Here is a 14617-nt window from a genome sequence, read left to right on the forward strand (position 1 = left end):
AAATGGTTTTATTGAAACCAAGATACTTTCCGATGAACTTAAAACATCTATAGTACGTCCTTGGTATAAAGGTGGTACCAGAAACAATATTGCAAACTATCGTCCGATTTCTCTCCTGCCCATCATCGCTCAGATCCTCGAAAAGCATGTGTTTAATATAATGACATCTTTTTTAGAAAAATTTAATATCTTATCTCCAACTCAATTTGGTTTTGTGCAAGGAAAGGGCACTCAGCCTCTTCTAGATGATTTCGCAGATCACCTATACTCAGCATTCGATCACAATCTTGTTACCTCCGCACTATTCTTAGATGTGTCCAAAGCTTTCGACACTGTAAGCCATACGATACTGTTGAAGAAACTGTACAGCCTAGGTTTTCGTGGTTCATTTTTTTTTTCCTTCTTAAAAACTATCTCTCTCATCGCTCTCAACTGGTGTGCGCATCTGGATTTCAGAGTTCTCGAACTGAACTAAAAGTCGGAGTACCACAGGGGTCTATTCTATCACCTCGTTTGTTTAACATCTTTGTCAATGACATCGCCATCATGGTACCGGGATATAAGCTATATCAATACGCAGACGACACTGTAATTATGACACAACACATCAACTTTGCCAATTCCATCAGCCAGTTGCAATCTCAAGCAATAGCAATTATGGACTGGTTAAAAAAAAACCTTCTTGATATTAATGTTAAAAAGACAAAACTAGTATGCTTCTATAATCCACTCAAAACAGTCACTCTCAACATTCCATTAGTTCTGCACTCTTCTTTCTGCCATCAATGCAACTGCATTGCGGTTGAGTATACAGATAGCGTGAAGTATCTAGGCATATATTTTGATAGTGGTCTGAAATGGAATGTTCATTTTACATAAATCTGTAAAAAACTGAGAACCATTAGTTGCCTATTATATAATACAAAACATTTTTTTCCTGTATCTGTTCGAAGAATGATTTGCCATTCGCTTGCATATAGCGTCCTTCGCTACTCCATCACCGTTTTCGGCCATTCTTCTGAATATTGGAAAACGGAGGTGGACTGCATCCTGAAAGCTATCCTGAAAAGTATCTCTTATAAACTTAAAATACCTGACAACGCTAATCTTTTCGAATATTTGCAACTACCCAACTTCCAAACCCTTTATGTTCATTCAGTGGTATTGCGGCACTTTTGGAATTCTGATTTCAAAATCTTAAGCCCACCCACACGTGATCTTCAACATACGCACCCTTTTCACATACCTTTTTCCCGCACTCGTTATGGCGAAAGTATGCGTGCGTTTTATGTGCCATATATTTTTTCTCACTTACCACCTGAACTTCTAGACCAAACATCCCTGAGCAAAGTTAAAAAGATGCTTAGAGGTATTTCGTTTTAATAGCGAAATATTGGTTTCGTTTTATTAGCGAACTATTGCAGACTTATTTTGCTTAGTAATGTGTGCCAATTATAAGCGCCTGCCTTTCTGGAACCTTAATGAATATTCTGCTGTTTGTAGGACATTTTAACAGAAGACCTTCCGTGAATTTTTTTTCTATATTTTCCAGTTTTGTGGTATTTCATTTTGCTTTGACATTGCTATTGATTTCCGTTTTAGTCTGTGCATAATATATTTTCGCGTGAAATCTTCAAGTTATAACTAGCGTGACTAATTTCATGGAATTATGTATACATTTGTCTTTTTTGTCTGTTTTATATTATTGTAGTTTCAGTAACTACCCATGCTACATATCGTTTTTTTTTTATTGGAGGATAGCGTCGCACAAGCCACGTGTTGGCTTTGATGCATCCGCAATACCAAACTTTTCTTTGCTGGTAGCAATAAACAATTATTATTATTATTATTATTATTATTATTAGTGATCATGAGATAGTTGTTGGTAATATTGACTGCGACAACGTCAGAATGAAAGAAAAACTCTTTCAAGGACTGTATATTATTATGATAGGGGCAACTTTCACAGCATATCGCATAACCTATCCTCGTTGATAGCAGAGTTTGAAGAATGCTCCGTACACATGAATCAGGACAGTTTGTGGAATCTTTGTAAGAGTGAGCTTGCTGAATTGGTTGGTCGTCACGTACCGTCCAAGATAATCACTCCGAGACGTAGAATAGATAAACCTTGGGTAAATAAAGAGGTAGGTTCTCTTATCAATAAGAATCGTTGGTTGCACCAACGGTACCGTAAAACGCTATCTGGAGACTTCCTCGATCAGCTCGGGAGGGTTGGGTCTGTCGTAAAACAAAAAATAAAGGAGGCCCAATTGAAATGTGTTATTTCCCTCAAGGAAAAACTGGCTTTTAACGCAAAATAAGTTTGGAATTTTCTTAAATCTAACAAAAAAAAATGAGGTTGGCGTTCCCACTAGGCCATACACACTTGTTGAAGACATTCATAAGGAAGCGTGTTTCAATACATATTTTTTTGCAGCGGAGCTGTTGAGGGCTAGTTTCCGCAGAATCGTGTCCAGCGCCAAGAAATGAAGACACCAAACTCTGGACACCTACCGCCATCAATGAGCGACGTCGGCAAGCCACGTATTTGGTTGCCGCCGTTGCTCATAGATGGCGGCACCCTTTCCAGTCTGGCTTGACGACTTGCGGCCGGCCATTACTTTCCATTGTACGGCTCCGCTAATCTTCCTCTTCACCAGAGTGGAAAGGCTGAAAGTTTTTTCAGTCTGTTTTTAACGCGAGAGCGTTGGAGTAGAGAGCTCGTGTCGCAGAAAAGCCGGCGTCGGCGTCGGCGTCGGTGACCTCGCACGGGAATTTCAAACAACCCACAAAGCTCCCGTGAAACCTGACGTCACGCTTATAATGAAAGTGATTAAAGAACATGACGTGTAACGCGAATCAAAGGTCTCCGCGTGTCTCAACTGATTTTCCTTCATAATGCAACTCATTTGCACTAATTTATTTTTTTTTTTTTTAGAATTTAATGCAGGTTTGGAACCCACGACCCTTCGGTTGCGAGCCAGACACGCTACTGACAAGGCCATGTCCGCTGCACTTCCTGCTCACGGGCAGGAAGAGCGTGGGTAGCGAATGAGAAGGGGATGCGAACGGTACCCGATAACGCTATTGCGTTGCAATCTTCAAAGCGAAGCTTGAGCATGCTCCAAGTTTTTCTCCGTCATATACCGGAGCTTTTCAATCTGTAACGGAGTTTATTGCTCTTTTTATGTCTGACATTGTTGTTTCGGAAAACGGTGTGCGTTGATTGCTCTAAAGCCTTAGATGGGGGCTGCGAATGGACCTGATGGCATTTATAACCATGCCTTGAATAAATCCGCGGGCGCTTTGTCACCGTTTTTAGTTATAGTGTTTAACAAATCCTTAGGAGACAGTAGGCTTCCCTGCGAATTTGCGGGGAAGCCTACTGTCTGAAAATTTGCGAACGTTCCACCAATTCATAACGAAGGTGCTAAAAACAACGTTACTAACTATAGGCCGATATCGCTCACCAGCGTATGCCGCAAACCATGGAACACACTGTTTACTCCAGATTCATTAGCCATCCTGAAATTGACACATTTTCACCTCAGCAACCTGGTTTTAGAACTGGTTTTTCATGTGTCACACACAAGTACGTAGACAGGCCCCGAAATCTTCCATCTTGCTGGGACCTTCTCTCCCCCCCCCCCTCCTCCTCCTCATACAGCATTTTGTCATGAGCGCCCCCCCCTCCCCCCCCCCCCCCCCCCGAAACAAAATCCTGGCTACGTGCCTGGTCACACAGCTAGGCCAGTTCGCCCATGACATTTAGTCTTTGTACAACGAAGGCTTCCAGGTAGGTTCTGTACTTTTGGATTTTCATATAGCCTTTGATGCGGTTTTGCATATGCCCATCTTAAATTCAGCTTTATTGTCGGCCCACCAAATATAAAGAGTAATGTAATAATAACACTCCTGTGCTATATAGGAAAATTGATAATAGCTCGATTGGGCTCTTCTATTCTTTGGTAGCGTATGTAAACTGGGAATCTGTAGTAACTGAAACAGACTCGAATAAATCATATATTGTTTTAGACCTTATCCAAAGGAGTTATGAACCGGCATTTCCGTGGCAAGAATATAAGAAGTATAAAAAATCAAGAAAACCTTGGATTTCATTTACGTTATATAAACGCATAAGGCAACGTAATAAATTGTACGAAAAGTTCATTACAACAAGAGATCCTGGTATATTACAGGAATTCAAGAAAGTGGGGAACAAACTCAACGTGGATAATAAAAAAAGCGAAAGCTCACTACTATAAAAATAAGTTTAGTTCGATATCTAACAGTCCAAGAAAAGTTTTGCAGGCTGTAAATGAACTTCTAAACTCCATGCTCTTGCCCCAAAGCAACTTACAATCGAGCAGGTGACCTACTCCGGCCAATCTCTTGCAAACAAATTTAACTCTCATTTTTTAGTATCGGGTTCTTCAATGTACCCCGAGTGTGCCTAGGTGTGAATCCTATGTTACATTACCTCTGGATAACTCAATTTTTCTAGCACCCTGGAGTGAAGTAGAAGGAAACATGATTATTAAATCCCTAGGCAACAGTGCCGTCTGTGGTGAAGATGGGTTGTGTTCTAAAGCCAATAAAAGAAGTTTCCTCTTTTATATGTTCACCTCTTGCCAACATTTGTAACACTATTTTAAGCACTGGTGCCGTTTCAGAAAAATTGAAAATGACAAAATTATGTGTAATTCATAAATCTGTCCTAAGAATAACATGAGTAACTATAGACCAATCTCGGTACTTCCGGTTTTCTCAAAAATAGTCGAACGCGTTATTTACAAATGTTTAGGTGCATTCTCTGCTAAACATAACATTATTACGAACAACCAGTATGGATTCCAGAAAGGCAAATGAACGGAGATGGCATTGCTAAATATAAAAAAAAAAAAAAAAAAAAAATCTTAGACAGCTTTGAAAACCAATGTTATACACTAGGTGCTTTTATAGATTTCAAACAAGCATTTGATTCCGTAAAACATGACATCCTACTTCGAAAACTACCGCTTTATGAAATAAGAGGTACTGCACTTAGCCTGATCCGCAGCTACTTAAGGCCACGGTCCCACTGAATGTGGCAGTTTAGGTACTTTTTGGCAGGTCATTACTCATCTCCATTTAAATACTGTTTTGTGGGATTGATGTCATTCGAAAGGCAATGCAACCCTCTTTCATTTGATATTATGTATGTGTTGGTTTTTACTGCTCATGCGCATCTGCAGCGTTGCGAATATGATGGCGCGGACCCTCACTTGCTCCGCTAGTTCATGTTTTATGAACGATCCATTAAATATAACACGGTTTCAATATAGCAGTTTTGTTAAGATGATGTCGGAGCAGAATGCAACGATACACTTTTTTGCTATTTGCACTACTTTGTTTTTTTCATCCCTCCAAATATTGCCCTAAACTTGACATTTTTCAGCACAAATATGTTTTTAATGACACGCGCTGGGGCAATGAAATTAGCTACAGATGTAGTGCTTATAATTGGTAATATGCAGAAAAAAATTTAATGTTGTGTAAAACTTGTTTCTTTATATATTTTATATCAAAGGTAGCACTTTTTTGTGCTTCGAGTCATGGTACTTCAGATGCCGCTGAGGAAATAATTGAACTATGATAAAATCTTTTATAAAACTTAGAGTACAATGGTTGCCCAAGAGGTGGATACTGGCTTTTTTTCATTTTCAAAGTCATAACGCTCCAGGAGCGTTTCAAACTTACCTGTTTTGACGCATATCTTTTTTGGACATCAAACAGATTTATTGGCATCTAATAATATTATTTGTTTGGAATAGATATACATTGCGATGTATTAAATTTTCACAATGATCTTGCTTTGGTTTCTTATTAGGTAAAGAGCTTAGCTAATTTTAAAAACAATTAAAACTGTTTGGGTGTTTTGTTGCGCTACCTGGCGGATGGCAGACAAACTGCTGATTTCTAATGGTAAAAAAATTTCACAGGGCGGCGTTGGCGTCTGTATCATCATCAATCTCCGTGTCTGTTTACCCTCACATTTAAAAAAATATATTGGAAGATTTACTATCGATAACTGAATGGTTTAAGTACTGGGTCAGGCTAATAAATCTAAGACAAATAATTACACAAGCGTAGCGCGATATAATGTGTTAATTATTCGATATGATTGAAATCAATAAAGAATGAAGGCGAAGAGGAAAATAATATAACCGAGTTCACTTTATGCCTAGAGTCACTAAATGAGCTTTAAAGTATCGGCACTCCGTTCCCCAAAATTGTTTTGGGCGCCGCCATTTGGGGCCTTGCTCAGATCAAACGCAACAGCCGATCATCATGATCCAAAAGTACGACTTCCTCAGCATTAGGCACGGTGCTAGGAAGCTGATGCAATATTGCAATGCTCTGTCGCGGGTTGTTTAAACATTTGTGAGCGTTTCCTGTGATTTTAGATAAAGCTTCATATAACTAGCAACCATGATTTTAAACCACAATATGGCGAAGTGTCGTTACTCTGAACCATTGCTAATTTACTGGCACAAGCGGGAACAATGAAGAAGAGGCAGGTGTCAAAAGGCAGTGGCTTGTGTAATCCACGGGGCTTACGTCATGGCCCCTCCAGGTATTACAAGCCTATTGAACAAGAGCATGAATAGTGTATTTAAATAAGCTACGCTTCAGAATAGTGACTTAAAATGATGGTTGCCAGTTATTTGAAGCTTTATCTGAAATCACAAAAACGCTTTTCCGTCCTCCACTTTAAACAGTTCGCGACAAAGCAAAGCAACATTACATGAGCTTCCTAACACCGAATCTAATGCTCAGGATGTCGGACTTTTGAATCATGACGATCGGCAATTGCGCCTGCTCTGCACAAGCACCAAAATGGCGGCGTTTACAACAGTGTCGGGGAAGAAAGTGCCGATACTCTAAACGCAGCTCATTTATTGGCTCTAGTTCCCGCGAAACTCCTTTTCCCTGACTGAAACGGAAAGTAAATATGAATAGTACACCATTATTATAGCTTATTTAGTTATAACCAAATACACATAATGAGAGGAGGAAGCGGGCGGGTAGGAGAAACGCGGGTTTTATGTGCGACCGTTCTAACCGTCTCAAAAGAGAGAACGCATGAGCTAGCGCTGGTTTAAAAAAAAAGGCATCCAAAGAAAAGAGGCGGCACGCTGTGTTTTTTGTTATTATGCGTCTAATTGCAAATTGTTGTGTGTATGTTTATACAGCCGGAAGTTAGTCTGCCTTAGTGGGCGTCTGGTGTCTCAGCTGTAGATGAGCAATTTAGCCAGGGCGGTGCAACCGCAAACCTGGGGTCTTTAACGTGCACCACGCAGTACTGATACACGACCGCACGCCCGTAAGATGCTCTTCCAGATCGAAACGGGCAGGGGTGGGGTGGGTTCTGCAGCGCGAGCTGTCGCTCCAAGTGCTCCGAGCTGGTGTGCGCTACACCATGCACTCGGCCACCGACCCCCCCCCCCCCCCCCCCCCCTTGTGCGTCTAATTTATATACAGGTATAAGTATTTGAAGATCTACGATGGACGTCGATCGTCTTGAGGTAATGGAACGTAATAACATTATATAAATAATAAACTTGTTGAAGGACTGAACGACTAAATTTTTCAATTCTTGGATTGTAATATGGCGGTAGCCTATTGTACTTACTGTTGATGAAGAGCAATATGAGGGGACGAGGTAATGATTAAATGATGAGGCTCTATAAGGACGACGACATTAGTGGGTGTCGAACCACAACGTACGGTGCCAGACTTGCTTCAAGTATCGTGTACCCAAAGACTTTCTTCACCCGCAACAGTATATGGTAGAATCAATGAGGATGCTGCTTTAGAACTGTACGTGGAACAGGAAAACTGCACTGTGCAGACGTGCGGCTTATTCGTTAATATGAGGGACGGATTTCTACCAGCATTCCCTGATTGACTACTTGGAACAAATGGCCTCGTTGACGTAAAGTGTCCCCGTTCCAAAAGATTCTTCAAGCATACTTAAACCGCAAAGGAGTATGAGGCGAAAAATAAGAAAAAGGAGCCTGGTGTGAAAGGTCCAAATCACCACCATAGCTTCTACTATCAAATACAAGGGCAGTTACACAATACACAAAGAGAGTTTTGTGATTTAGTTATATTTACACTTGAGGGCATTGATATCCAACGTATTCAGAGAGATGACACCTCCTGGTCAACCAACATAGAGCCTTTTCTACTCAAGTTTTACATGGAAGGCCCGACTTCCGCTGAAATTTCTCACGTAGACAAGTTGTCCGACCGAATAAGCTGCCATTACTCCCGATCTGGGAATCTCTCGATCTTCGTTCGTAGGCCATAGTATCATGAGATCGAGGGGTGTGGCTCTTCGTCCGCCGAATATTGCTTCGGCGGGTTTTTTTCCGTGTAAGCTGAGACCGTCGCGTGCTGCCGGAACAAGAATCTGGCGATTCTTCACTGAACTGCTTCTTCCGTAAGCTTCAAAAGGGCTTTTTTTTCGTTTCGCACACCATCTGTTCTGCTTGCCCGTTAGTTGCAGACTGGTACGGTGCACTAATGTGATGCCTGATGCCGTTTTGTTTTCTTCAAAAACTTGTGTATTTTCTTTGAAGCAAGATTTGGCGCGTTATCAGAGAAAAGTATTTTCGGTAGGGCAAAAGTAGGTAAAAGAGACTGTAGAACGTCAATGAGGTGTTTGGACGTCGTGGCAGGCATCGTGTAAACTTCCAGTACGCATCGCCCATGACTCCGCAGATGTGGATACGTTTCGCCACCCACCGACTGAATAGTGGATCGTTTTCAGTTACTGTTCATGATGGCGTCGGACTCAAGGAAGACTTCCGAGTCTTTCCACAAAGTTAGCCCAGGTGCCAGGATTTTGTCGAAAGCGGTAAGTGTTCGAAACGTCGATAACGTCGGTAGCCACGTGTTGTGCTTGACACTGGACACTTACCATTCGCTGAGAATAAACTTGCTTGTTCGTCTGCTATGAGTCGTCCGATATCAGGTCGTCACCGATACACCATCTCCCGACAAAGCTGGTCTTCATTGTCCGCATGTCCATAGTTAGCAATCACGTCAACTTATAAATTCCCGAACGCTCATAACTTGCCGTCGCTAAACGCCGTTCATTCATAGCGTCTTCATTGCAAATAAACGTCTTCCTATTTCTTCTGATGGTTTTCATCATATTCCTCCTAAGCTTTACTTACAACATTATGTGTGTCGGTACTTCCGAAAATATTACAACGGCGTTTGTTTTCTGGGAACCCTATAATGTAACAACCTTTAAAACATCTTCCGGACCCCGTGAAACATAATATTTCGTGACCTTTCTTTAATCGTCATTAAATTGGTGAGGTAAGTACCGTAAATCGCAAAGCAGTTTACTTGACGTCCGCTTCCACTGGTGTCTTGGAAGATTGAGTCTACTGAGCGTGCATTCCTGCAGAGGAAATTTTTATTGATAGAATATTGACACGTCAATCAACATTTGATTCCTTCTTGGTAAGATTTATTGCGAAAGCCTGTTACAACCGCCGAACCGCATGTCCCTATATCAGAGAACAATATATACCCAGCCTGACATTCTCGCATACATCCGTTTGCTGGGCCACGCTACTTGAGCTAGCTGAGCACAGCTGGCAGCGGCGCGAGCAAGGCCACGAGAGGAATGTGATGGTGCTCGAGCCATCCCACTGTGAACCAATGTTTCGGCCACCCCACGGGTGCGTGTCGCCATTTATTGGTTGAACTAACGCCTTGTTCAAGATGGCTGCCGTGGGACCGCAGCCTTAACATCTCGTCTTCAGTGTACGGTCCTCCATGATGCGCGCTCTTCTCTAGCAAAAAATCAGCATGGTGTACAGCAGGGATCAATTTTAAGGCCTCTACTTTTTCTTCTTTACATTAACGACATAATAAACATACCGGAAACTCCTGACATAACTTTAAACGCAGATGACACGAATGTATTTTTCACCGGTAATTGCCTACATACTTTAGAGACACTGACAAACACTTGGTTGGACCAACTTCACTTGTGTTTAGTTGCAAATCAGTTAGGACTAAATACGTCAAAAACTAAGTATATTATTTTAGTGCAAAAACAAAAAAACATTGCTAACGCAATTAATATATCCTTTCAAAACGCCATTATTGAACGCGTAGAACCTTATAAATTTCTTGGTGTTCGTTTCCATGAAAATTTGTATTGGACTGCCCAAGTTAACGATCTCCGAAACGAGATTTCTAGATCCATTGGTTTACTTTTTAGGTGCAGACAACTTCTTCCAAACTGGTTAAAACGACAAATCTATACATCTATGATGCACTCCAGACTTTATTACTGTCTATTGGTGTGGGGGACAACCACAGGAAATAATATTAAGTTATTACTTACATTACAAAAATGCGCAATTCCGCTAATTGATAATTTACCCCGGTTTCGATCAACTTCCTATAGCTTCAATAAACCTAAAATACTTATGGCAGATAACCTTTTTTGTCTAAAAGTGGCGATTTCAATTCATACACAGATTAACATTGATCCTGACATTTTCACGCAAACAAAGCAAACAAATTACAACCTGAGGCACCAGCAGTTTCTGAAACCAAAAATGAGAACTAATTATAATAATCTTTATTTTGTTGGGTGTCCAAAAACAGCACAAGGCCTAAATAGTGGTACACCGCTCGTCATCAAGGATAAATGCAGGCAACAAAACAAGGTCGTGACTATGTACAAATAATTGACTCAAGCCTATGTCGAAAAACAATCAGGTCGCTAAAGATATCTACAGCAGACTGATCCAGTTTGTTAAATTCAAGTTGCATTCTTGTTAGTGGTGACGCGACATTCAAAGCAGACGGGTAAAAAGGACTTTGAATTCGATTGGACCGCAAGGGAGCGTGAAAACAGACAGTGCTTAACAAAAGTGGTGAGTCAACAGCACCGTTTACAACCTTATGTAAAAACATTAGATCACGTAATCGTCTTCTATCGAGTAACGTACACAACCCAAGTTTTTTAAGTAATTGTTCGTAGCTGTAGTAGCAAGTACGCTCGAAATATCTGTCGTAAATTATGCCTATGAAGCGTTTTTGAACACGCTCAATACAGCATGATGCAGTGAGGTTAATGCAGTTCCATACAGAAGAAGCATACTCCAGCTTCGTACGCACTAGGCAACAAAATAAACGCACAAGACAAACAGGCGAAGAAAACTTTCTCGTGAAACGAGAAAGTTGGTAGTCAAAAATTGGTAGTATGGTAGTCAAAAATTATCCTACCAGATTACAGATATCCTAAACAAACATTTTTGCGTGTATGAGATGGCCCGGGAAATCACTTCCATGTTTCATTTAAAAAAAATACCTAAGGGAATATTTTAATGTTGCTTGTGTACATACCTAGTGAGTTGTGTTATTAATCAGTGTTTTTTATTCACTTTTTTTTTTAGCTGAAGAGCTTTTAGCTGGATGAAATAAGTTCTTTCTTCACTTGTTCTGCGAGCTGGCTTTCCATTTTATTTCTCTATCTCGATTTATGCCCTGCTGTTGAGTGTTGTTACAGGGTTTGGGACCCAGTCAGGTGATTGTATTCGCCTTTTGTCCCAACCCCCTTGACAATTGTGTCAAAAAAAAAAAATACATTTTCGTCACTGGGGCTACCGACAGGTGTCCTTAGGTGGTCAGAAAGTTTTCTGTCTAATAGAACACAGTCTGTCCTTGTCAATGGTGCTTCTTTCTCATTACTTCGACGTAACTTCCGGGGTTCCTCAAAGTTCGGTCTTGGGACCGTTGCTCTTCTTGGTCTACATTAATGACATTATTTCCAAAAGGAATTTCATAAAATATAAAGTTGTACGCGGATTATTGCGTAATTTATCAAAAAGTGCAGAGTGTATCAGATGTCGCTGCCTTGCAGCAAGACTTAGATCTGGTATTCTCATGGTGTGAAACATGGAAAATGAGCTTAACCATAAAAAAGTGCTGCTATATCTGTTTCACCAGAAAGCGCAAACCTGTGTTGTCACTCTATCAACGGAATGGTCGCCGGCTTGATAAGGTTGATTGTTTTAAGTACATAGGTATTTATTTTTCTTGTAATTTGACTTGAAATAAACATATTTATTATTTAATCAATAAAGCTAATAATGTTTTAAATTTCATCAAACGTTACTTCAAAATTGCACCAGTGCCTCTAAAGGAAGTACTTTATGACACAAACGTTCGACCAATTCTCAATTTTGCATATACCATCGGGTTCAAATGAAATGCGAACCGTGACGGAACTTCCAGCCCACTACCGGCGCAGCTTCCAGGCTTGGGTTGTGCTTGGCGAGGTTTAAACACGTCGGAGTAGGCTTCTCCGAGGTTGTGCGTCCTACTACAATGTGTTTGAACCTGGCCAAGCATAACCGAAACTTGGAAGCTGCGCTGGTAGTCGGCTCGAAGTTCTGTCCCTGTGCATGCATTTCATTCGAACCCGATGGTACAGTGTGGGACCCTCATACACAAAGTTTAATTTATAAATTGGAACGGATTCAAAATCGTGCAGATCGTTCTATCAGTGGCAACTATAACTTCTGGCCAGCAATTTAGACATTAACAGCCAACTTGGATGGAATCTCCTAAGCCAACTAAGGAGATTTTTACGTTTCAAGTTACTTTACAATATTTTTCGTGATCAAACTGGCTTTGATAAAAACGCTTATATGAGGGTTCCACATTATATCTCAAAAAGATATGATCACCAGATAAAAATTCGTGAGATTACCTGCAACACATCTGTTTTTGCTCACTCGTTCTTCCCCCTTACCTTTAGAGAGTGGAACCGTCTGGACAGCACACTTATCAGTTCAGCTCCTAACATGTTTTTCTCGGTTTTACAATAGGCTTGTTATCGTTAAGTGTCTGATATTTGGTGTTATTATTTTAAGCCTACATCGTATTGCCTGTGTTTTTGGTGATGTTGTAACCCCCCTGCAATAATGCACCCTAGACAATATGGGTATATGCGTAAGTGAATAAATAAATAAATAAATAATCCCCTCTTGCTTTTCTTAGCAAGCATAGCAACTCGACGGCGTCAACGACCTGCTTACAACACGCAGGAGCGCGGCATCCAGCGCGGAGAGGACGCTCCTCAATGACATCAGGTTCCCTGCACGCGGAAATTCCCCAAGAGGGGCAAAAGGTTCGAGTCCCGCAGCTTCATTTTCACTAATAGAGCGCCCTGACATAGGCACACCTGTCAGGGTTCAGGGCTTCTTCCCTCACTCCTCTGGCGTCGACGACTGCGTACACCTTTTTCATAATCCCTCGTGGAAGTCGGTCTCACCATGATGACCCTAGTCGCGTGTTTGGCACTACCAACGTTGTCATTCTTCTCAAAGCAGCCGACTTTGACAACTGCAGCCATTCGTCGTACCGCTCAATGGCGACGGGACACTGTCGGATGGTGAACGGAAAAGAACGGGTGTGTCGCTGTATCGTTCCACAGCAGACGTAACGAACGGTGAACTACGGCGGCGATCGTAGTGCTTCCTGGTTTTTCAGATAGTAGACAGTTTTAGTATAGCGTTGCTGCAACGAGGTAGAGGGGCTTAGAGTGATAAACCGGAAGTTCGGAAGTGGCACCCCCCCGGTTGCCGCCATATTTTACGCAAATGTGACCACTCGTCACGTGACCTCCCAAGAGCCGTGACGTCACAGGTAAGATGGCAGCGCCCAGAGCTGGCGGATGCGAGTTTGTTCGGTGCGCGGTAGCCGTGATGTGCAGCTGCTTTCCGACGACTTCGGGCTTCTTCGTGCTTGCTGACGCAGGTATAATGTGAAAATATGAAGGAATGAGACTTTATACCGTTTTTGCGCAAGATCGCTCTGGATCATCTGGATATTAACGCCTGTGAGACAGCATCAGCTCTGCATCGCCGTACCGGTGCTTGGATTCCGGGATGTGTCCGAGGATCGATAGAACTTTGAGTGCTTTTAACATGAAATTTTCGCATTCTCTTAGCTTTGTTTGAACGTTGAATTATCTAAGAATCTACGCGAAATGTATACGTCGCGTTAGGGCCTAAGGGAAGTTGTTTCAGCCCTCCGTCACCGAACAACCATAGCAACTTTTAGCGAGGAAGCTCCTGCGATTTTAACCTTTTGTGCTAATCCACGATTCTACAATCGATCGCTTTTCTTCCTTTTTTTCTTTTTGTGTGTGTGTGAGTGCGAAGTGCACCCTTATTTTCAGCTACGAGGTTGGCGTTTTATTGAGTATGGGGAGGAATAAATCGTTGCAGGCACCTGCTTCAAAGCTATTCGACTTGCTATAAGAACAACTGTTTTGGTGCATGCATAGATTAACTGCGCATTTTTTCTGTTTTGTAGGATTTATTGCAGCTATACTCTTTTTCCATCAAGAGTGCATTGTATTAGTTGGTCAAGTATTTAATTGTTCTAATTACCTGGATAACATGATTCATATTTGTGTTCATCCCTTGCCTGGAGAGCAGTCTTGTTGAAAAATGTTGACTACCATTCCTTTCGGTCTCTTCAATAGACTCTTTTTAAAAGTGTGGGCTGTCTATACTTCGCA

This window comes from Ixodes scapularis, unplaced genomic scaffold (genome assembly GCF_016920785.2).
Source record: "Ixodes scapularis isolate PalLabHiFi unplaced genomic scaffold, ASM1692078v2 PGA_scaffold9__187_contigs__length_104089568, whole genome shotgun sequence".
Lineage (NCBI taxonomy): Eukaryota > Metazoa > Arthropoda > Arachnida > Ixodida > Ixodidae > Ixodes > Ixodes scapularis.